The 25,623-nt window shown below is 45.0% G+C and overlaps 1 protein-coding gene across 2 annotated transcripts in view; it reads right to left on the reverse strand.

Annotated features, from left to right (window-relative positions):
- Positions 1-25,623, reverse strand: part of MFSD4A (major facilitator superfamily domain containing 4A) — a 217,474-nt gene that overhangs the window by 98,789 nt on the left and 93,062 nt on the right. The gene's annotated exons all lie outside the window — the stretch shown is intronic.

Raw genomic sequence — 25,623 nt, forward strand, 5'->3', positions numbered from 1 at the left:
AAAGAGCCATATTTAATTATTCACAAGGATAGAGTAGTATTGCGTCTTCATCCTAACTTTCTACCGAAGGTAGTGTCAGGTTTTCATTTAAACCAGGATATTGTTCTACCTTCGTTTTTTCCAGAACTTGGTTCTACGGAAGAAAAGTCATTACGTTCTCTTGATGTGGTGAGAAGTCCACTTGATAGCGACTGCTCAGATTAAAAAAACTGATGTTTTGTTTGTGTTGCTTGAAGGTCCTAAAAAATGACAGGCAGCATCAAAATCTACTATTTCTAAATGGATTCGGCAAGTAATTGTTCAAGCTTATGGTTTAAAGAGGAAGATTCCACCCTCTCAAAGCAAAACGCACTCCACCAGGGCTGTTAGTGCTTCGTGGGCAGTGCATCACCAAGCCTCCATGGTTTAAATCTGCAAGGCCGCAACTTGGTCTTCAGTCCATACATTCACCAGATTCTATCAGGTTGATGTAAAAAGGCATCATGATATCGCCTTTTGGGCGCAGTGTGCTGCAGGCAGCAGTAAAAGGCCTATGGTCTCATGGTGCCCTAATTTTGTTGTGTCTCCCTCCCCTCAGTTGGCATTGCTCTGGGACATCCCACATAGTAATTACTATGGCTCTGTATCCCGTGATGTACGATAAAGAAAATAGGATTTTTATAACAACTTACCTGTAAAATCCTTTTCTTGGAGTACATCATGGGACACAGAGGTCCCTCCCCTCTTTTAACCACTTCAATACCAGGCACTTTCCCCCCTTCCTACCCAGGACAATTTTGAGCTTTCAGTGCTGTCGCACTTTGAATGACAATTCAAGCGGTCATACAACACTGTACCCAAACTAAATTTTTATCATTTTCTTCCCACAAATAGAGCTTTCTTTTGGTGGTATTTGATCACCTCTGTGGCTTTTATTTTTTGCTAAACAAACTAAAAAAGACTGTTTTTGTTTTCTTCTTCACTGATGAAGCGGCACCGATGGGCACTGATAAGGTGGCACTGATAAGGTGGCACTGATGAGGAAGCACTGATAGGCAGAAATTGATATGCAGCACTGATGGGCACCGATAGGTGGCACTGATATGCAGCACTGATGGGCACTGACAGGCGGCACTGACAGGTGGCATTGATGGACACTAATAGATGGCACTGATTGGGCAGGTACTGACAGGTAATAATGCTGGGCACTGATTGGCACTGTGATGGATACTGATTGCAACTATGGTGGGCACTGATTTGCACTGTGGTGGGCACTGATTGGCACTTAGGCACTGGCAGGGGGTTATGATGGAGCACTAACTGGGCACCGATTGGCAGCTTATGGGTACATTTGATGGGGGCTGTGCTGGTAATCAGTGTGCTGATTATCAGCACAGACCCCCCCCCCCTCTGACAGGGAGAGCCGCCGATAAGCTCTCCCTGTCAGCGCGAACCGAGGAATGCCGTTTAATGGCACTTCCTGGTTCTCACAATGATCAGCTGTGATTGGTCACAGCTGATCACGTGGTAAGAAACCTGTCAGAGGCTTCTTAGCACGATCGGAGATGCTGCGTTTATGACTGACACGCCGCACTCGAGATCACCGCGCTGCGCACCCCCATGTTATCCTGCTGGACGTCATATGACGCCCAGTCAGGATAACGGAACCACTTCCCGCCCATCATTTTGTTATAGGCCGGGCGGGAAGTGGTTAATACACATATATTACTTTGCTACAAAAACTGAGGTACTCCCAGTAGTGGGGGAGGGGTTATATAGGGAGTGGATTTCCTGTTTTAGGGTGTGCCAGTGTCCATCACCTAAAGGTGGCCTATAACCCACATAGTAATTACTATGGCTCTGTGTCCCGTGATGTACTCCAAGAAAAGGATTTTACAGGTAAGCTGTTATAAAAATCCTGTTATTTACTTACTGCATCCAGTGTATGGCTCATCTCCAAGCCACCATAATGTTGACTTGCACATGAATCCTGCCCTGCTCTGGGCTTTTATGAGCGTGTACACAAAATAATAGGTACCCCCATATGCAGGGCAAGCGGGCCCCATCCACAGACCTTTGTCTTTTTTCAACCTGACTAACTATATAACACAAAACAGCTTGCAGCTAAAGGAATTTTGCATGGAGAAGTGGTAAGCAATTTTACAAAAATGCCTACAAGAAGTAATTTATGAAACAAAATGGCAATATCAGCTTCTGATGCCAATGATGTGCTTTTCACAGTACACCATCACTTCTGTTTATATTTTTGTTGACTATAGAAAACACAAACTTCTTGTGGCCGTTGTATTGCTTTTGGTGCCTCTCAAAGTAGAGGTAAAAGCATATCCCTGTGTCACAGAACAAGGGGTGCAGGCTTATCCTGATACCAATCCAGAGAGCTAGTAAGTGTAAAAATAGACCCTACAACTAATTCTTGGTGGACAAAATGCATCAGGGTGTGTGGTGTGGTGGAGGTATATTCAGGGTGTATGGTGTGGTGGTGTAGGCTGAGACCGCTCCTTATCGTTTATTCACCTGGGCTGGTTGGGGCTGTGGTGATCCTTTTTTTTTTTTATGCAAACTTTGTGTTTTATTTAAGTATATTGCCTTCATCTGTAGGCAATGCTTGCTGTTCAAATATGTTGCAAAATCTACAATTTTCATGAGGCATACATCCTTTTGCACATGATTGTAAGTCAGAGGCAATGAATTGTCAGCACCTGCTATATACAGTTGTGCTCATAAGTTTACATACCCTGGCAGAATTTATGATTTATTGGCCAATTTTCAGAAAATATGAATGATAATGCAAAAACTTTTCTTTCATGCATTTTGGCTGAAGCCATTTATTATCAATCAACTGTGTTTACTCTTTTTAAATCATAATCACAACAGAAACTACCCAAATGACCTTGATCAAAAGTTTACACACCCTGGTGACTTTGTCCTGATAACATGCACAGGTGTTGACACAAAGGGGTTTGAATGGCTATTAAAGGTATCCATCCTCACCTGTGATCTGTTTGCTTGTAATTAGTGTGTGTGTGAATAAAAGGTCATTGAGTTTATGGGCTCCTGACAGACCCTTGCATCTGTCATCCAGTGCTGCACTTACGTTTCTGGATTCTGAGTAATGGGGAAAGCAAAAGAATTGTCAAAGGATCTGCGGGAAAAGGTAGTTGAACTGTATAGAACAGGAAAGTGATATAAAAAGATATTCAAGGAATTGCGAATGCCAATCAGCAGTGTTCAAACTCTAATCAAGAAGTGGAAAATGAGGGTTTCTGTTGAAACCAAACCACGGTCAGGTAGATCAACTAAAATTTCAGTCACAACTGCCAGGAAAATTGTTCGAGATGCAAAGAAAAACCCACAAATAACTTAAGGTGAAATACAGGACTCTCTGAAAACATGTGGTGTGATTGTTTCAAGATGCACAATAAGGAGGCACCTGAAGAAAGATGGGCTGCATGGTTGAGTTGCCAGAAGAAAGCCAAATGCCACAAAGTATCCTGCTTACAATACTCCAAACAGCCCAGAGACAAGCCTCAAACTTTCTGGCACAAAGTTATTTGGAGTGATGAGAGCAAAATTTAGCTTTTTGGCCATAACCATAAATGCTTCATTTGGAGAGAAAATAATAGTGAGGGCTCCGCGCTTAGGATATAAATACGGTTGCAGCCTCCCCTAATAGATTTAGGCCCGGATTTACTCCCTTTGCCGCCCCAAGGCCGGGTCTTTCAATGCCGCCACACACACACACCACGTCCTTTATCGATGACTTCTACAATAGATCAATTAAAAACATATCTCCACACATGAGAACACTGAAAATAACTGGCTTTAATTGTACAGACTAAAAATACTTCAGGGTAAGCGCGCGAGGGGTAAGGATTTTTCGCAGGCAATTTTTCAAGGCAATGGCTGGTGTTAGTGCTTCAATCATCCCCGGCACCATGGTTGTTATGGTGTCAGGATGATTGAAACACATTACTTCTATCATTACATTGTAATATAAACTAAAATAGTTCAACTCACCATAATGCAGAATCATTGGGAGCCCTGAGCGTGTCACTTGCCACCATCTCTTGTCACTTGCCACTATGCCTGCCACCAGATGGAGATGTCACTTGCCACTATGCCTGCCACCAGATGGGGATGTCACTTGCCACCATGCCTGCCACCAGATGGGGATGTCACTTGCCACCATGCCTGCCACCAGATGGGGATGTCACTTGCCACGCTGCCTGCCACCAGATGGAGATGTCACTTGCCACGCTGCCTGCCACCAGATGGGGATGTCACTTGCCACCATGCCTGCCACCAGATGGGGATGTCACTTGCCACCATGCCTGCCACCAGATGGGGATGTCACCTTCCACGCTGCCTGCCACCAGATGGGGATGTCACCTTCCACGCTGCCTGCCACCAGATGGGGATGTCACTTGCTACACTGCCTGCCACCAGATGGAGATGTCACTTGCCACCAGATGAGGATGTCACTTGCCACCAGATGGGGATGTCACTTGCCACCAGATGGGGATGTCACTTGCCATGCTGCCTGCCACCAGATGGGGATGTCACTTGCCACCAGATGGGGATGTCACTTGCCACGCTGCCTGCCACCAGATGGGGATGTCACTTGCCACCATGCCTGCCACCAGATGGGGATGTCACTTGCCACGCTGCCTGCCACCAGATGGGGATGTCACTTGCCACCATGCCTGCCACCAGATGGGGATGTCCCTTGCCACCAGATGGGGATGTCCCTTGCCACCAGATGGGGATGTCCCTTGCCACCAGATGAGGATGTCACTTGCCACCAGATGGGGATGTCCCTTGCCACCATGCCTGCCACCAGATGGGGATGTCACTTGCCACCATGCCTGCCACCAGATGGGGATGTCACTTGCCACCAGATGGGGATGTCCCTTGCCACCAGATGGGGATGTCCCTTGCCACCAGATGGGGATGTCACTTGCCACCAAATGGGGATGTCAATTGCCACCATGCCTGCCACCAGATGGGGATGTCACTTGCCACCAGATGGGGATGTCACTTGCCACCAGATGGGGATGTCCCTTGCCACCAGATGGGGATGTCACTTGCCACCAGATGGGGATGTCCCTTGCCAATGTTGCCATGCTGCCAGCCATCAGAAGGAGGAGGGCGGAACAGCGGTGCGGGCAATGAGAGATGTCATCTCTCTCCCCGCTGCCGCACCGCTGACACTACTAGCTACTCTCAATTTTTTTTTAAATGGCGCCGGGCGGCGCAATCACGCTACTGCGCATGTGCCGCCCGGCCGATCGCTTACGAGCTTTCCCAAGCCCGGTGTTCTGCCGAGAAAGTTCCGCTCGGCTGATAAGTTCCCCCCTCTACTGCGCAGGCGCTGCGCCTGCGCAGTAGGATCCGGCGGAAATAGCTGAAGCGGAATAGCTGAAAATCAGCTGTACACGGCGCCTTTAAGAGGGCCCCTCGCGGGCTCGCTTCGCTCACCACGCTTCGGACACAGCCTCGCTTCGCTCGGCTCTTTTAGATTCCCCCTCTAGGTCCACTTGGATGGTAGGGAAGGAACCTGGACCCAGAGCGTAGGCGCTGTGTACAACTGATTGTCGATCTTGAGCTTCGGCTATCTCCGGCGGCTGTTAGTAGTTCGTACTGCGCAGGCGCTGCGCCTGCGCAGTACAGGGGGGAACTTATCCGCCGATGGAACTTATTCGGCAAGACACCGGCCGGCTTCGGAACGGCGCATGCGCAGTTGCGTGGTCGGCTCATGGCTATCTTTTCTATGGGCACTGGTGCCCATAATAGACTTTAATGGGCAGCACGAAAGGGGGGGCGGCCGCAAAGTCGCTGCAGGAGCGGCGCCGCCCCTAAACCACTGCCACCCCGAGGCCTGGCCTCGGTGGCCTTGTGGTTAATCCGGCCCTCCCACAAGGGGCTATAGTAAAAATTAGTTAATGCAGATGGGGTAAATGGTGCTACCTTAGGCCAAACGATAGTAAGTCAATCCCTTAGTATGTGACAATAAAATGTGTATAGTGCAAACTCCACTGATTAAACCCTCAAGTAGTTGTTTAACATAAACCATCCTATAATGTGACATGTAATGTGTGATTAGATACAACAAACACAATGGTGTAAGATAACATCTAACTTCGCAGGTGAATAAAATATATTGGGATACCTAATAACCCAAAGGAATTAATAGCTAAGAAGTAACACCAAATCCCACAGGTGAAAATATATATGTTGAGAAAAAAAAAACTAAAATAGTCCAACCACAGAACTAGTAATCAAAAAATGGTAATGAGCAAAATAAAATATGTGACTGCTATTTCATGTGTGCACATCAAAAAATGCGGTAAAAAAAATGCAGTGTTGCTGCGACAAATGCAGGAAGTTTCGAAATGACAAGGTGCTCAGGTAATCAGGTGACTCTTGTGCTCCCCCTTGCGGGTCCCCACTCACCAGCTCCTATTACCCCTACAAGGGTAGTTAGCATGTAGGAATAATCGGACGTTCTGTCCCTTGATGACTCCTCCAGCCGGTTCCCCAGATCAGGATGCCCAAGCTTTCCTTTGTTGAATCCAGCGTTTCACGAATGCAGTTCCAAGAGGTACTCCAGTGAAATCCCAATGGTAGATCCTCATAAGGAAGAGATATGGACTCCCAATAGTGTAGAATCAAAGGCTATTTTATTTAAAAAAAACAGATAAAAGCAAGCGTCCCATACAATGGGTAAAAACCTCCAAAGAATCTACAGTCTATGGTAGACACAGTAATAGCCAGGAGAGGAGTCAACAAGGCCTATGATGAAAGGTACACCATTCCTACTGTGAAACAGGGAGGTGGATCACTGATGTTTTGGGGATGTGTGAGCTACAAAGGCACAGGAAATCTGGTCAAAATTGATGGCAAGATGAATTCAGTATGTTATCAAAAAATACTGGAGGAACATTTGCATTCATCGGCCAGAGAAGATAAAGAGCCTCATCCACAAATACCACAAAACACTTCAAGCTGTCATTGATGTTAGAGGGTGCAATACACGGTATCAAGAACTGAGGTATGTAAACTTTTGATCAGGGTCATTTGGGTATATTCTGTTGTGATTATGATTTAAACAGAGTAAATACAGTTGATTGATAATAAATGGCTTCAGCCAAACACTAACCATGAGTGAAAGAAAAGTTTTTGTGTTATCATTCATATTCTCTGAAAAATGGCCAAGAAATCATAAATTATGCCAGGGTATGTAAACTTATGAGCACAACTATATATATATATATATATATATATATATATATATATATATATATATATACAGTATATTTTATATATATATAAAGGCAGGCAGGGGATGTGATGTCATCTCTCCTCGGCTCGGCAGTTTCCGTTCCGGCGCCGAGGAGAGAAGACTGAAATGTGAGTGCACAACACATACACATCACAGTAGAACATGCCGGGCATACATAACACCCCCCTTTACCCCCCGATCACCCCCTAATCACCCCTCCCCCCCCCCCCCGTCACACTGACACCAAGCAGTTTTTTTTTTTTTTTCTGATTACTGCATGGTGTCAGTTACTGTGGTAGGGCAGTTAGTATTAGCCCCCTGTAGGTCTAGGGTACCCCCCTAACCCCCCCTAATAAAGTTTTAACCCCTTGATCACCCCCTGTCGCCAGTGTCACTAAGCGATCATTTTTCTGATCGCTGTATTAGTGTCACTGGTGACGCTAGTTAGGGACGTAAATATTTAGGTTCGCCGTCAGAGTTTTATAGTGACAGGGACCCCCATATACTATCTTATAAATGTTTTAACCCCTTGATTGCCCCCTAGTTAACCCTTTCACCACTGATCACCGTATAACCGTTACGGGTGACGCTGGTTAGTTTGTTTATTTTTTATAGTGTCGGGGCACCCGCCGTTTATTACCTAATAAAGGTTTAGCCCCCTGATCGCCCGGCGGTGATATGCGTCGCCCCAGGCAGCGTCAGGTTAGCGCCAGTACCGCTAACACCCACGCACGCAGCATACGCCTCCCTTAGTAGTATAGTATCTGAACGCATCAATATCTGATCCGATCAGATCTATACTAGCGTCCCCAGCAGTTTAGGGTTCCCAAAAACGCAGTGTTAGCGGGATCAGCCCAGATACCTGCTAGCACCTGCGTTTTGCCCCTCCGCCCAGCCCACTCAAGTGCAGTATCGATCGATCACTGTCACTTACAAAACACTAAACGCATAACTGCAGCGTTCGCAGAGTCAGGCCTGATCCCTGCGATCGCTAACAATTTTTTTGGTAGCATTTTGGTGAACTGGTAAGCACCAGCCCCAAGCAGCATCAAGTTAGCGCCAGTAGCGCTAACACCCACGCACGCACCGTACACCTCCCTTAGTGGTATAGTATCTGAACGGATCAATATCTGATCCGATCAGATCTATACTAGCGTCCCCAGCAGTTTAGGGTTCCCAAAAACGCAGTGTTAGCGGGATCAGCCCAGATACCTGCTAGCACCTGCGTTTTGCCCCTCCGCCCGGCCCAGCCCAGCCCACCCAAGTGCAGTATCGATCGATCACTGACACTTACAAAACACTAAACGCATAACTGCAGCGTTCGCAGAGTCAGGCCTGATCCCTGCGATCGCTAACAGTTTTTTTGGTAGCGCTTTGGTGAACTGGCAAGCACCAGTGGCCTAGTACACCCCGGTCAAAGTCAAACCAGCACTGCAGTAACACTTGGTGACGTGGCGAGTCCCATAAGTGCAGTTCAAGCTGGTGAGGTGGCAAGCACAAGTAGTGTCCCGCTGCCACCAAGAAGACAAACACAGGCCGTCGTGCCCATAATGCCCTTCCTGCTGCATTCGCCAATCCTAATTGGGTACCCACCACTTCTGCAGCGCCCGTACTTCCCCCATGCACATCCCCAACCAAATGCAGTCGGCTGCATGAGAGACATTTTCTTTATGTCCTCCCGAGTACCCCTACCCAACAAACCCCCCCCAAAAAAGATGTTGTGTCTGCAGCAAGCGCGGATATAGGCGTGACACCCGCTATTATTGTCCCTCCTGTCCTGACAATCCTGGTCTTTGCATTGGTGAATGTTTTGAACGCTACCATGCACTAGTTGAGTATTAGCGTAGGGTACAGCATTGCACAGACTAGGACACACTTTCACAGGGTCTCCCAAGATGCCATCGCATTTTGAGAGACCCGAACCTGGAACCGGTTACCGTTATAAAAGTTACAGTTACAAAAACAGTGTAAAAAAAAAAACACAAAAAAAAATATAAAATAAAAAATAATAGTTGTCGTTTTATTGTTCTCTCTCTCTCTATTCTCTCTCTATTGTTCTGCTCTTTTTTACTGTATTCTATTCTGCAATGTTTTATTGTTATTATGTTTTATCATGTTTGCTTTTCAGGTATGCAATTTTTTTTATACTTTACTGTTTACTGTGCTTTATTGTTAACCATTTTTTTGTCTTCAGGTACGCCATTCACGACTTTGAGTGGTTATACCAGAATGATGCCTGCAGGTTTAAGTATCATCTTGGTATCATTCTTTTCAGCCAGCGGTCGGCTTTCATGTAAAGGCAATCCTAGCGGCTAACTAGCCTCTAAACTGCTTTTACAAGCAGTGGGAGGGAATGCCCCCCCCCACCGTCTTCCGTGTTTTTCTCTGGCTCTCCTGTCTCAACAGGGAACCTGAGAATGCAGCCAATGATTCAGCCAGCTGACCATAGAGCTGATCAGAGACCAGAGTGGCTCCAAACATCTCTATGGCCTAAGAAACCGGAAGCTACGAGCATTTTATGACTTAGATTTCACCGGATGTAAACAGCGCCATTGGGAAATTGGGAAAGCATTTTATCACACCGATCTTGGTGTGGTCAGATGCTTTGAGGGCAGAGGAGAGATCTAGGGTCTAATAGACCCCAATTTTTCAACAAAGAGTACCTGTCACTACCTATTGCTATCATAGGGGATATTTACATTCCCTACATAACAATAAAAATGATTTAAAAAAAAAATGAAAGGAACAGTTTAACAATAAGATAAAAAAGAAAAAAAAAATAAAGAAAAAAAAAAAAAGCACCCCTGTCCCCCCCTGCTCTCGCGCTAAGGCGAACGCAAGCGTCGGTCTGGCGTCAAATGTAAACAGCAATTGCACCATGCATGTGAGGTATCACCGCGAAGGTCAGATCGAGGGCAGTAATTTTAGCAGTAGACCTCCTCTGTAAATCTAAAGTGGTAACCTGTAAAGGCTTTTAAAGGCTTTTAAAAATGTATTTATTTTGTTGCCACTGCACGTTTGTGCGCAATTTTAAAGCATGTCATGTTTGGTATCCATGTACTCGGCCTAAGATCATCTTTTTATTTCATCAAACATTTGGGCAATATAGTGTGTTTTAGTGCATTAAAATTTTAAAAAGTGTGTTTTTTCCCCAAAAAATGCGTTTGAAAAATCGCTGCGCAAATACTGTGTGAAAAAAAAATGAAACACCCACCATTTTAATCTGTAGGGCATTTGCTGTAAAAAAATATATAATGTTTGGGGGTTCAAAGTAATTTTTTCATGTAAACAAAAAGTGTCAGAAGGGGCATTGTCTTCAAGTGGTTAGAAGAGAGGGTGATGTGTGACATAAGCTTCTAAATGTTGTGCATAAAATGCCAGGACAGTTCAAACCTCCCCCCAAATGACCCCATTTTGGAAAGTAGACACCCCAAGCTATTTGCTGAGAGGCATGTCGAGTCCATGGAATATTTTATATTGTGACACAAGTTGCGGGAAAGAGAATCAAATTTTTTTTTTTTTGCACAAAGTTGTCACTAAATGATATATTGCTCAAACATGCCATGGGAATATGTGAAATTACACCCCAAAATGCATTCTGTTGCTTCTCCTGAGTACGGGGATACCACATGTGTGAGACTTTTTGGGAGCCTAGCCGCGTGCGGGACCCCGAAAACCAAGCACCGCCTTCAGGCTTTCTAAGGGCGTAAATTTTTGATTTCACTCTTCACTGCCTATCACACTTTCGGAGGCCATGGAATGCCCAGGTGGCACAACCCCCCCCCCCCCCAAATGACCCCATTTTGGAAAGTAGACACCCCAAGCTATTTGTTGAGAGGTATAGTGAGTATTTTGCAGACCCCACTTTTTGTCACAAAGTTTTGAAAATTAAAAAAAGGAAAAACATTTTTTTTCTTGTCTTTCTTCATTTTCAAAAACAAATGAGAGCTGCAAAATACTCACCATGCCTCTCAGCAAATAGCTTGGGGTGTCTACTTTCCAAAATGGGGTCATTTGGGGGGGTTTTGTGCCACCTGGGCATTCCATGGCCTCCGAAACTGTGATAGGCAGTGAAGAGTGAAATAAAAAATTTACACCCTTAGAAATCCTGAAGGCAGTGATTGGTTTTCGGGGCCCCGTACGCGGCTAGGCTCCCAAAAAGTCCCACACATGTCGTATCCCCATACTCAGGAGAAGCAGCTAAACGTATTTTGGGGTGCAATTCCACATATGCCCATGGCCTGTGTGAGCAATATATCATTTAGTGACAACTTTTTGTAATTTTTTATTTTTTTTTTATTTGTCATTATTCAATCACTTGGGACAAAAAACATTAATATTCAATGGGCTCAACATGCCTCTTAGCAAATTCCTTGGGGTGTCTACTTTCCAAAATGGGGTCATTTGGGGGGGTTTTGTACCACCCTGCCATTTTAGCACCTCAAGAAATGGCATAGGCAGTCATAAACTAAAAGCTGTGTAAATTCCAGAAAATGTACCCTAGGTTGCAGACGCTATAACTTTTGCACAAACCAATAAATATACGCTTATTGACATTTTTTTTACTAAAGACATGTGGCCGAATACATTTTGGCCTAAATGTATGACTAAAATTGAGTTTGTTGGATTTTTTTTATAACAAAAAGTAGAAAATATCATTTTTTTTTTAAAATTTTCGTTCTTTTTCCGTTTATAGCGCAAAAAATAAAAACGGCAGAGGTGATCAAATACCATCAAAAGAAAGCTCTATTTGTGGTAAGAAAAGGACGCAAATTTCGTTTGAGTACAGCATTGCATGACCACGCAATCATCAGTTAAAGCAGCGCAGTGCCAAATTGTAAAAAGTCCTCTGGTCTTTAGGCAGCCAAATGGTCCGGGGCTGAAGTGGTTAAGTTCATTTTTTTTCCTCATTAATGTACACACAGCACCCCATATTGACAGAAAAACACAGAATTGTGACATTTTTGCAGATTTATTAAAAAAGAAAAACTGAAATATCACATGGTCCTAAGTATTCAGACCCTTTGCTCAGTATTTAGTAGAAGCACCCTTTTGATCTAATGCAGCCTTGAGTCTTTTTGGGAAAGATGCAACAAGTTTTTCACACCTGGATTTGGGGATCCTCTGCCATTCATCCTTTCAGATCCTCTCTAGTTCTGTCAGGTTGGATGGTAAACGTTGGTGGACAGCCATTTTTAGGTCTCTCCAGAGATGCTCAATTGGGTTTAAGTCAGGGCTCTGGCTGGGCCATTCAAGAACAGTCACGGAGTTGTTGTGAAGCCACTTCTACGTTGTTTTAGCTGTGTGCTTAATGTCATTGTCTTGTTGGAAGGTAATCTTTCGGCCCAGTCTGAGGTCCTGAGCACTCTGGAGAAGGTTTTCGTCCAGGATATCCCTGTACTTGGCCGCATTCATCTTTCCCTCGGTTGCAACCAGTCATCCTGTCCCTGCAGATGAAAAACACCCCAACAGCATGATGCTGCTACCACCATGCTTCACTGTTGGGACTGTATTGGACAGGTGAAGAGCAGTGACTGGTTTTCTCCACACATACCGCTTAGAATTAAGGCCAAAAAAGTTCTATCTTGGTCTCATCAGACCAGAGAATCTTATTTCTCACCATCTTGGAGTCCTTCAGGTTTTTTTTAGCAAACTCCATGCAGGCTTTCATGTGTCTTGCACTGAGGAGAGGCTTCCGTCGGGCCACTCTGCCATAAAGCCCTGACTGGTGGAGGGTTGCAGTGATGGTTGACTTTCTACAACTTTCTCTCATCTCCCGACTGCATCTCTGGAGCTCAGCCACAGTGATCTTTTGGTTCTTCTTTACCTCTCTCACCAAGGCTCTTCTCCCCCGATAGCTCAGTTTGGCCGGACGGCCAGCTCTAGGAAGGGTTCTGGTCATCCCAAACGTCTTCCATTTAAGGAATATGGAGGCTACTGTGTTCTTAGGAACCTTAAGTGCAGCAGAAATTTTTTTGTAACCTTGGCCAGATCTTTGCCTTGCCACAATTCTGTCTCTGAGCTCTTCAGGCAGTTCCTTTGACCTCATGATTCTCATTTGCTCTGACATGCACTGTGAGCTGTAAGGTCTTATATAGACAGGTGTGTGGCTTTCCTAATCAAGTCCAATAAGTATAATCAAACACAGCTGGACTCAAATGAAGGTGTAGAACCATCTCAAGGATGATCAAAAGAAATGGACAGCACCTGAGTTAAATATGAGTGTCAAATCAAAGGGTCTGAATACTTAGGACCATGTGATATTTCAGTTTTTCTTTTTTAATAAATCTGCAAAAATGTCAACAATTCTGTGTTTTTCTGTCAATATGGGGTGCTGTGTGTACATTAATGAGGAAAGAAAATGAACTTAAATGATTTTAACAAATGGCTGCAATATAACAAAGTGAAAAATGTAGGGTGGTCTGAATACTTTCCGTCCCCACTGTATATACTGAAATAGGCTTTGGAGCTTACTTTATGGGTCCATTCACAATATTGCATTGGGTTCAGTGTGTTGTGTTGCCATTGTTTTTAAATGGCACCCCAATGCACTAAAGGAACTTACTTGTGCTGCAACACATGCAACACACTTTGTGTTATGGTTCACTGCACCGCAAAATAATGGTGCATGTCCCAGTGGTGTACCTAGCATATTTGGCACCTGGGGATAGTTATCCCCCCCCCCTAAATAAATGGTCGAAAGAAACATAGCAGCGTGCTCAGCACACCAGCCCACATGTCAAATTTTGCTATTCAAGCAGACATTGCACCCACTTCGCTGCCTGTGCGTACCTCTGAGGTGGATGCAGGCGCAGCAAAAAGCGGTAGTGCACAGAGAGCCCATTTGAATGAACCCCTATGTGTCTATAGTGCAGGGTTTAGGAGTATGTAATGCACAGGCCATTTTTCCGAGTACAACCAAAATGACACCCTCTTTCCAGTACAAACCCCATACCCCCACAGTAATATCTTCCATAACATCTTTAAATCCCCCCCTCCCAGCCTACCCCCTTAGTACAGACTCCATTAGAAAGGCCATTCCCCAGCACAGAACCTTCAATTCAGATGGGCCCCCAGCACAGACTGACCTTCCCAACACTGGCCCCCCAGCACAGATCCCTCAGTACAGACAGATCCCACTCAGCACAGACCCCTCAGTACAGATAAACCCCGCGCACAATAAAATTCTCCCTTTGTACAGACCACTCCCCCAGCATAGACCCCTTAATACAGACCGACCTCCTCCAGCACAGACCCCTTAGTACAGAAAAACTCCCCACCCCCAGCACAGACCCCTTTATTTAGATTGAGAACCCCAGCACAGACTGACTCCCTGTACAAACCCCTCAGTACATAAATCCCCCCAACACAGACCGACCCCCAGGGCCGGGTCCTACCATGGGACCCAGTGGGCCCATGGTTGCAGGTGGCATTTTAAGATGGGCGTCAGCTGGCAGTGACAAGTTGTACCCGTGCGGTCACCCGTGGCGGCTGTCTCCCGAGGTCTGCCTGTGGAAGGCTGCATCCAATGAGTGTGCAGTCTGTGCTGCCTGTGAGACATTTTCACACTGAGCCGATATTGATGCTTGCCAGAGCTGCTGAATGCGTGAAACTGTCATGTAATGTAACTGAATACAGAGAGAGACCAGCTGTCAAAATTGAGCTTTGATGTCGGGGGGTGGGCAGCTATCAAACACCAGCCAAAGGGATGGGGTCTTAAGCAGTCCAATCATCGGCTGGTGTTTGATAGCTGCTATGTCCCGCCTACCCCCGACATCACCCCTGAATTTTGACAGCTGGTCTCACTCTGCATGCAGTTACATTACATGTCAGTTTCACACACAGTTTCACTAAGCATCAATATCGGCTCACAGTGCCACCTGTCAGTACCAATCAGTGCCTCCAATCAGTGCCACCTGTCAGTGCTAGTCCGTGTTTCCAATCAGTTCCACCTGTCAGTGCCACTCAGTGCTTCCAATCAGTGCCACCTGTAAGTGCCAATCAGGGCTGCCTAATATCAGTGCCAACCAATACCACCTATCAAAGCCAATCAGTGTTTCCAATCGGTGCCACCTACCGATGCCAATCAGTGCCAGTGCTTCCAATCAGTGCCACCTATCAGTGCTGACAAATAGTGCCCATCAGTGCTGCCAATCAGTGCCACTAAATGCTGCCAAACAGAACTGCCTATCAGTGTCAATCAGAGCTGACTATCAGTGCCATTACTGCTGCCAATCAGTGCCACCTATCAGTGCCAATCAGGACCCATCAGTGCTTTCTATTAGTGCCAATCAGTGCTGCCTATTAGTGCCAATCATAGCTGCTTATCAGTGCTGCCAATCAGTGCACTGAGTGCAGGGATGGGGCGATGAACTTAGCAGCCAGGCACATTGCCCATGGGGGGCCGGCCTGGTGGGGCACAACTGAAATCTGTTGATGTTTAATAATTCCATATGCCGATCTTTAGTATAATAGGTAATAACCACACTACTATTTACTATAAACTACTGGAGGTAAAATAAAAAAAAGTGTCAGTAAAAGGCTTGATGCTAAGCACTGTTATGTGTTCCCACACCACAAAAAAAAGTACAGCGCTAACTTACTGATCAGTAACTTAAAAATAATGGTGGAATTCTCTAACCACTTGCCGACCGCTGCACGCCGATATACGTCGGCACAATGGCAGCGGTGGGCAAATGGGCGTCCCACGGACTTGATGTCTGACGGTGTCCCGTGATCGTGTCACGGAGCCGCAGAACGGGGAGATGCCTATGTAAACAAGGCATTTCCCCGTTCTGCCTTGTGACATGACAGAGATCACTGCTCCCTGTGATCGGGAGCAGTGATCACTGTCATGTCAGTGGTAGCCCATCCCCCCACAGTTAGAACACACTTAACCCCTTGATCGCCCCCTAGTTTTTAACCCCCTTCCCTGCCGATGTCATTTACACAGTAACACAGTAATCAGTGCATTTTTATAGAACTGATCGCTGTATAAATGACAATGGTCCCAAAATAGTGTCAAAAGTGTCCGATGTGTCCGCCATATTGTCGCAGTCACAATAAAAATCACAGATCGCCACCATTAGCAATAAAAAAAATTAATAATAAAAATGCCATAAATCTATAAAACTTTTGCGCAAACCAAGCTTATTGCGAATTTTTTTTTTTACCAAAAATATGTAGAAGAATACATATAGGCCTAAACTGAGGAAAACAAATTGTTTTCTTTATATATTTTTGGGGATATTTATTATAGCAAAAAATAAAAACCACAGAGGTGATAAAATACCACCAAAAGAAAGCTCTATTTGTAAGAAAAAAAGGGCGTCAATTTTGTTTGGGTACAACATCGCACGACTGCGCAATTGTCAGTTAAAGAGACGCAGTGCCGAATTGCAAAAAGTGCTTTGGTCAGGAAGGGGTTAAAATCTTCCGGGGCTGAAGCGGCTAATGTATGGAAATCTCAATAGGCTTCAATATTCCATAAAGACATGGATGAGCGAGTTTGGGGTGGAGGAACTTGACTAGCCTGCACAGAGTCCTGACCTGAACCTCATAGAACACCTTTGGGATGAATTAGAGTGCAGACTGCGAGCCAAGCCTTCTCGTCCAACATCAGTTCCTGACCTCACAAATGCGCTTCTGAAAGAATGGTCAAACATTCCCATAGACACACTCCAAAATCTTGTGGACAGCCTTCCTAGAAGAGTTGAAGCTGTTATAGCTGCAAAGGTAGGCCAACTCAATATTGAACCCTACGGGCTAAGACTGGGTTGTCATTAACAAGGTCATGTGCATGTAAAGGCAGGCGTCCCAATACTTTTGACATCATAGTGTATATATATATATATATATATATATATATATATATATATATATATATATATATATATATATATATATATATATACACACACACATATATATAAGCATGTGTGTTTGAGCTTTCACGCCTATTAGCCACCCGGAGGTCGGATCAGTCAGCAGGAGCAGGGCTGATCCTGACTGGCTGTCCGCTGCACTGGTTGCTGCATGCCCGGCGTCTAGCAACCAGTGACGTCAGAGGCCGCCCCAGCATTCACAGCGCTCAGCTCAGTCAATTAGCCCTGCCTCCACCCACCAACCTCTTCCATCATCTTCAGCGTGGCTCAGAGCCTGAGGGAAGGGAGCACGTCTGAAGAGAGCTGCCTGTGCCTGAGTGTGAGCTGAGCAGCTGTCCAAAGTCCACCTGCACAGCACCTGCTGCTGCCTGAGGTGTTGCAGCCTGCCTGTCACTGTGTCCATGTTTTGGAGGCTCGGCATTGACCCTCACCCTTTCCATTCTGCCACCAGTGAGTTTCCCATAGCAGCATTGTCTGCAGGAGTCCGAATCCGAGTACTGTAAGTACACTGTCACACATCACAAGTTGTATGAGACATGGGAGCCTGAGAGGGACTTGTCTTGCCCAGCTCTAATTAATCACTTCAGTCCCGGAAGATTTGCCCCCTTAATGACCAGCCCATTTTTTGCGATACGGCACTGCGTTAATTTAACTGACAATTGCGTGGTTGTGCGATGTTGTACCCAAACAAAATTGATATCCTTTTTTTTCCCTGTTACCTATGGTATCTTGGTGTGCCACTCGGGTTCTTTGTGGGGTGTAGGTGGTCATTTCGCAGCTGCTACTGGGAGTGACGGCAAAGGATGGAGCTCATCTTGGCTCCTGCTGTAGCTCAAAGGAAAAGGGAGGAGGTAATCCCTAAAGCCGCACATCCATCTTGTCCTGTGGTTAGTGTCAGAGAGGAAACCTCAGCCTGGGCTCCAACCAGGCCACACCCCCAACACATTTTTCTCCGCCCCCCGGAGCTTAGTCATGGAGATAGAGATCCCATGCATATGGGGAGTATTTAAGCATCATCGGCAGTCACTCAGATATGTAAAGGGGTAATAGGTGTGTGCAATAGTTTGTTCATGCTATGTGATTGAAAGTGGATGAAGTGAAAAAAAATATAATGTGTAAAATAAAATAAAAAGTGAAAAAAAATTAAAAGTAATGAAATGATGTGATGAAAATTTGAAATATAAAAAAGTGTGAATAAATGAAAAATAATAATAAAAAAAATAATAAAAAATATAATGACAAATAATAAAAATAAATGTAAATGTAATATATGTACTGTGTATATATATATATATATATATATATATATATATATATATGTGTGATGAAGAAAATAATATGGAACGATGTGAAAAATGTGACATGGAATGAACTAATTAAACATAAAAATACCCGAACCATTTGCAATAAAAATTCCCAAATTCCCCCTTCCCAGTACAAATTTCTCAGTGAAGACACCTTTACCCCTGGGATAGACACCCCCTACCCTCCCCCAGACACTCTCACTCAGCAGATGATATGCGGAGGCTCAGTGTAAAAGGAAATCTTCTCATCTCTGTCACATGGTCGGAGCAGGGGAGGGGACTTATTTCCACGCTGAGCTCCATTGTAGCTGTAAATTATATATATTTTTTTTATTTTACACCTACAAAAGTACAGGGTGCGGATTCACTGGGGGGTTCACAGCCACCTGACATTTTCCTTCTTGTGCATTGCATGGGCAGTACCCTGCAACACAAGAAAATAAAGGTCAGTGATTCCACACCCAGTGTGGACCGCACCCCACCCCATCCCCATTATGCCCTGTACACACGGTCGGACATTGATCGGACATTCCGACAACAAAATCCATGGATTTTTTCCGACGGATGTTGGCTCAAACTTGTCTTGCATACACACGGTCACACAAAGTTGTCGGAAAATCTGATCGTTCTGAACGCGGTGACGTAAAACACGTACGTGGGGACTATAAACGGGGCAGTAAGCTTTCGTCTCTTAATTTATTCTGAGCATGTGTGGCACTTTGTGCGTCGGATTTGTGTACACATGATCTGAATTTCCGACAACGGATTTTGTTGTTGGAAAATTTTATAGCAAGCTCTCAAACTTTGTGTGTCGGAAATTCCGATGGAAAATGTGTGATGGAGCCTACACACGGTCAGAATTTCCGACAACAAGGTCCTATCACACATTTTCCGTTGGAAAATCCGACCGTGTGTACAGGGCATTAGTTAGTATGCCACTGACATGTCCCTTTTTTTGTAATGATTTAGTGCATTGGCAGCCGATTCATTTAATTGGGTTGCCCTAAAACAACACAAATTAATGTGTGTGCATTAATGCAAAACCAATGTATGAATGGGCCCTTAAAGTTATTATTATTTATTATTATTATTATATGCGATTTCTATAGCGCCAACAGTTTACGCAGCGCTTTACAATGTATAGGGGGGACAACACAATTACAGTACAATACAAAAGGTACAGGAGGGCCCTGCTCGTAGAGCTTACATTCTAAAGGGAGGGGGTGGTGGTACAAAAGGTAATGGCTGTAGAGAATGATTTGATGGGGTGGCTCGGGGATAGTTGTTATGTGGGTGTGGGATAGGCTTCCCTGAATAAATGAGTTTTCAGGGATCTCCTAAAGGTGGACAGGGTAGGGGCTGATCGGACATACTGGGGCAGGGAGTTCCAGAGGATGGGACAGGCTCTGGAGAAGTCCTGAAGGCGAGCATGGGAGGAGGTAACAAGGGAGCTAAAGAGCAGGAGGTCCTGGGAGAAGCAGAGAGGACGATTTGGGCGATAGCTGCAGATGAGGTTGGTGATGTAGATGGGGGCGATGTTGTGAATGGCCTTGTATGTTCTGGTTAGCATTTTGAATTTTACACGGTGGGGTAGGGGAAGCCAGGGAAGAGATTGGCAGAGAGGGTCGGCAGTCACGGATCGATTAGTGAGGTGTATTAGTCTAGCAGCAGCATTCATAATAGACTGAAGGGGGGATAGCCTGCTTAAGGGTAGGCCATTAAGGAGAGAGTTGCAGTAGTCAAGGCGGGAAATAATCAAGAAGTGAATAAGTTCCTTTGTGGTGTCATTAGTTAGGAAGGGTCGAATTCTGGAGATGTTGCGGAGGTTAAGGCGGCAGGATTTAGCCAGTGATTAGATACTGGGGCTGAAGGAGGGGTCAGAGTCAAGAATTACACCCAGGACCCTGGCATGTGTGGAGGGACCAATGGTTGTGTTATTGATATTAATGGTGAAGTCACGGGGGGGACCGTGAAGGAGGAAATATAACAAGCTCAGTTTTAGAAAGATTACGTTTGAGGAAGTGGTGCGACATCCATGCCGATATGTCATTCAGTAAGTTTGAGATCCGTGAGGAGATCGAGGGGGTGAGTTGAGGAGTGGAGAGATAAATCTGGGTGTCATCGGCATAGGGGTGGTATTGGAAGCCATGGGAGCAGGGCCGGTACAAGGCAGGGGCGGAAGGGGCAGATGCCCTGGGCGATACAGTTTACTGCAGGGAGGGGGGCGCAGGTGAATTGGGCTTCTAAAAACTGGCTGTGTGTGCGATTGTACACACCAGCTGCAGTTGCAACGATGTGCCGAGTGCGCTCCTGCACCCGGCACAAGCTAACATGTCAGCCCTTCAATTGCCTTCCCTGTCAGTGGAGATACTCGGACTCCCCCCTGACAGGCGCTTTGTGGTTCTGGCCGGCCCGGCGTGACGTCACTCACTGAGAGGCCGGGTGTCTTGTCCCACATTGGATAGTGCCCGCCCTGTACTGCGCAGGCGCAGCGCTTGCGCAGTACGGAGGACAAAGGAGACACCGAAAGTCTCAGAAGAATAACAGCTGTTCATCAGCTCTACTTTCGGTGTCTCCTTTGCCTTACGTACTGCGCAAGCGCAGCGCCTGTGCAGTTCAGGGCAGACACTATCCGATGGGGGGGCCCTTTCTTGTCAGAACACCGGTGATGAAGGGAGGCGGGATTGGAGGACTCACAGGAGCATCATACAGTGCTGCTGAGGCTGTGACCAAGAGGAACCGAGGAGGAGGAACTAAACACTGAGTGACTGCAGTGTGTATTGCACAAGTAAGCAAAGCAGATGATTGCAGCTTAATTAACTCTGTAGATTTAGGGGGGGGGGGGGGTTGGAGGTGGCTGAGGGGAGGCTAATTACCAATGGTATTACATTTCAGTAATGTACAGCATGGAGGGGGGTTAATGTATTGCCATTGGTCACTGATGCATTAGTGACCAGTAGCAGTTACTTAACCCCTTTGTGCTGCATTGGTGGCACGAGTATCAGTGTTATGCTGCAGCATGAAGGGGTTAATGAACACTGATACTGGTGCCACTAATGCAGCACAAAAGGGTTAATTAACTGCTACTGGTCACTAATGCATCAGTGACCAATGGCAATACATTAACCCCCCTCCATGCTGTACATTACAAATTGGGTCAAACACCAGTGATAAGAACAAAGTCCCAATTACTCGAATGCATGGACCTCCTATCACATGTAATCGCATAAGGATCAAAACAAGCTGGCTGGCTAATCACAGCTACCCGTCCTTCCGGGATTCGAGAAGCGCAGTGACGTCAGGTGATGGAGCGAATCCCAGAAGGACAGGTAGCTGCGATTAGCCAGCTGGCTTGTTTTGATTCTTATGCGATTACATGTTTTTGCTGTAAAAGCAAAATTTTATACTTTAAATAAAGTTTTTAAATATTTTTACAGTATGGCTAGCAAGCCTTTTTGTATTTTGGGGACCATCTGTGATATTGTTTCCTGGATGGTGGGTCCACTTGTCATAAGGGGTTCCTGGGATGGTTAAAGGACCTGGCTGGGTTTAGAGCCACAAGTGTCACTGACCTTCCCTGATAGGAGGTCTGTGCAATCTGGAAAGCAAGCACTTTATCTATGGTGGAGGTTACTGTCACAGTATCACTCAAGGTGGCGGATGTTACCAAAGAACTTTTTTTTATCACATTGGGACTTTGTTTTTATCACTGGTGCTTGACTCAATATTAGCGCAACTCTGTTTATGGATTTATGATTTGGGACTGTGTTATATCTCACAGTAGAATTTGTGGCTGCTTTAGATGTTCGTGTTTATTTTAGAATAATTAGCGCCATTTTTTGCTTTGTTTGATGCATATTACAAATGCCATTGGTAATTAACCATTTGCCGACCCATCACAGTACATATACTGCTATGGGGTGGCAGCTACAGGCTTATGATGCTGCCTGTTTCAGGGTTTTGGGCGCATGCTCCCACCCACCTACTCACCTGTGATTTGACACATCAGGACTGTCAGCAGATCCCAGCCAATGATTCATGGCTGGGACATGCTGATCGGCTGTGTCAAATCACAGCCCAGAACTCTGTGTTGACAATCAATACAGGGGCTCTTTACAGAGGGAATGATCACTTTTTCTTCTTTCCCTGCAAAGCACTGACTCTTTGTTTACACGGGGAGGGTGCAGTTTGCCATCTTCGCCCTGGGCACCACATGACCTTGTCCCGGCACTGCATGGGAGGTTATCAACTGGCCCAGGGAAGAGGTATAGATTGAGGACGGAGCCTTGGGGTACCCCAACAGAAAGAGGAAGGGGAGCGGAGGAGATGGAGTTATAAGTGACACTGAAAGTGCGCTGAGATAGGTAGGAGGAGAACCAGGATAATGCAGAATCACAGAGGCCAAAGGAGTGTAATTTGCTGAGGAGGAGCAGGTGGTCAAATGTGTCAAAGGCAGCAGAGAGGTCTAAAAGTATGAGTATGGAGTAGTGACCATTGGTTTTAGCAGTTAGTAGGTCATTGGTGAGTTTTAGTAGGGTAGTTTCAGTAGAATGTTGTGGGCGGAAGCCAGACAGTAGGCGGTCGAGAAGGTTGTTGTCCATGAGGTAGCGACTCATTTGGTCATGAACAAGGCGTTCGATGAGCTTGGAGGCAAACGGGAGCAGGGAGATGGGTCTTAAGTTATTCAAACAGGTGGGGTCTAGTGAGGGTTTCTAGTGAAGTTACAAATTAAACAATGTTGCCACTGAAAATAAAACAGAATCTGCTTTGTATCTGTAGAAGTATATATTTCCAGTAATACTGTTGCTGTTACTATACAAAGTTCCGATAATTGTGTAAATGTCAATAAAGAATTGTCATGTATACATACAAGGTATGGTGATAAATAGGGAATACTCGGAATGGTCAGGGGAGGGTAGTGGGGTCCCCCAGTGTTCTGTTGTGGCACCAATCCTGTTTAATTTGTTCATAAACGACCTGGAGGATGGGGTAAACAGTTCAATCTCTGATGATACTAAGCTAAGCAGGGCAATAACTTCTCCGCAGGATGTGGAAACCTTGCATGAAGATCTGAACAAATGAATGGGGTGGACAACTACATGGCAAATAAGGTTCAATGTAGAAAAATGTAAAATAATGCCTTTTATGTGGCAAAAATATGAATGCAATCTACTCACTAGGGGGTGAACCTCTGGGGGAATATAGGATAAAAAGGACCTGGGGGTCCTAGTAGATGATAGGCTCAGCAACGGCATGCAATACCAAGCTGCTGCTAACAAAGCAAACAGAATATTGGCATGCATTAAAAAGGGGGATTAACTCATGAGATAAAGTGATAAAAACCTGGAGTATGCTGTCCAGTTCTGGGCACCAGTCCTCAGGAAGGATGTACTGGAAATGAAGTGAGTACAAAGAAGGGCAACAAAGTTAATAGAGGGTCTGGAGGATATTAATAATAGTTATGAAGAAAGGTTGCGAGCACTGAACGTATTCTCTCTGAAAAAGAGACGCTTGAGAGGGGATATGATTTCAATTTACAAATACCGTACTGGTGACCCCACAATAGGGGTAAAACCTTTTTGCGGAAGGGAGTTTAAAAAGACACATGGTCACTCACTAAAATTAGAAGAAAAGAGGTTTAACCTTAAACTACGTAGAGGGTTCTTTACTGTAAGAGCGGCAAGGATGTGGAATTCCCTTCCACAGGCGGTGGTCTCAGCGAGGAGCATCCATAGTTTCAAAAGACTATCAGATAAGCACCTGAACGACCACAACATACAGGGATATACAATGTAATACTGACATATAATCACACACATAGGTTGGACTTGATGGACATGTGTCTTTTTTCAACCTCACCTACAGTACTATGTAACACCTAATAAATAAGAACAAAGTAAGGACAATGTATCTGAGGTAATAGAATCAAAGAAGCATACAGCAAAGGTTCACATACCCGTTGTACCAAAGTGATTTTCATAGTGATTTTTCAACAAAATAAAGCATGGAGCCATGAATGGATGGACGAGTTTGCTTTGAATATTAAAAATTAATTAATGAGGATTTTCAGTTTGTGGTGATCAGATACAGTTCAGTTCTGCTTTAATATCATGCTCAATTTAAAGTGCAAAAGTTTTTGTTGTTTCCATAGAACTGAAAGTGTTCTAAGTGTTGAAACCAGGACCTTTGATTCACTAAATCTGGTCTCCCACAGTACACAGAACATGGAAATGCAATTATATTAGTAAATATAAACTGCTAAATACCCTTGCATCAGCAGTATGTAGCAGTCTTGTGACTTCTATTTGTGTCTGGTTAAAGCTTGTAGGAGGAGTTTTCATTCTCCTCTGACTTTCCTATAAGGCTGCAGGACCCCTGACCCTCTGTCTGGACAGTGCTGATTGGCCCTGTGCTGATCACATGCGCTCTCCCAAGAAAATAAAAAACTCTCTAGCTATAACATGAAACTGAGCAGAGTGCCCCTAAGGCTCTGTACTATCAGGGGATGGATTGGGGACAGAAACAGAAGGGGAATATCAGAGAAGACAGGATCGAACAACTTTTTTACACAATGCACAGGATTAACCCCTTAGGTTCCACAGTGAGTATAACAAGCGTGCTTTACAGCATATACAGATTGGATTTACTGTTGTGGGTTTAGTAACTCTTTAGTCCTCATGCACACGGACGTTTTTACAGCTGCTTTTTTGAGCTTTTTTTGCAGCTTAAAAAGGCCTGTCTATGTTAGTCTATGGCTTCATGCCCACCTAGGCGTTTTTGAGCTGCAAGTGGCATAGGCGTTTTTAAGCTGTAAAAAAAAACCAGGACCAGTGGGTTCTGAGAGACGTTTTTCAGCTGTAAAAACGCTCTAACGCTGAAAAACGCTCAAAAACGTCATTCACCAACGTTTTTTAACGTTTTTGATCCATTGAAAAAAAAAAAAAAAATTGAAAAAAAAAAAAAAGCTAAAAAACGCTAACGCGGAAAAATGCTAAAAAAACGCTAAAAACTGCTAAAAACGCTATTGCAAAAACGCTGAAAAAAGCTGAAAAAAAGTTTAAAAAAATCACTGCAAAGATACTGGCGTTTTCATAACGTTATTTTAACAGCCTGTGTGCATGAGGGCTAAAATTTGAGCTCCAGGCACAAAAAC

Source organism: Aquarana catesbeiana, linkage group LG02 (assembly GCF_042186555.1).
Source record: "Aquarana catesbeiana isolate 2022-GZ linkage group LG02, ASM4218655v1, whole genome shotgun sequence".
Taxonomy (NCBI): Eukaryota; Metazoa; Chordata; class Amphibia; order Anura; family Ranidae; genus Aquarana; species Aquarana catesbeiana.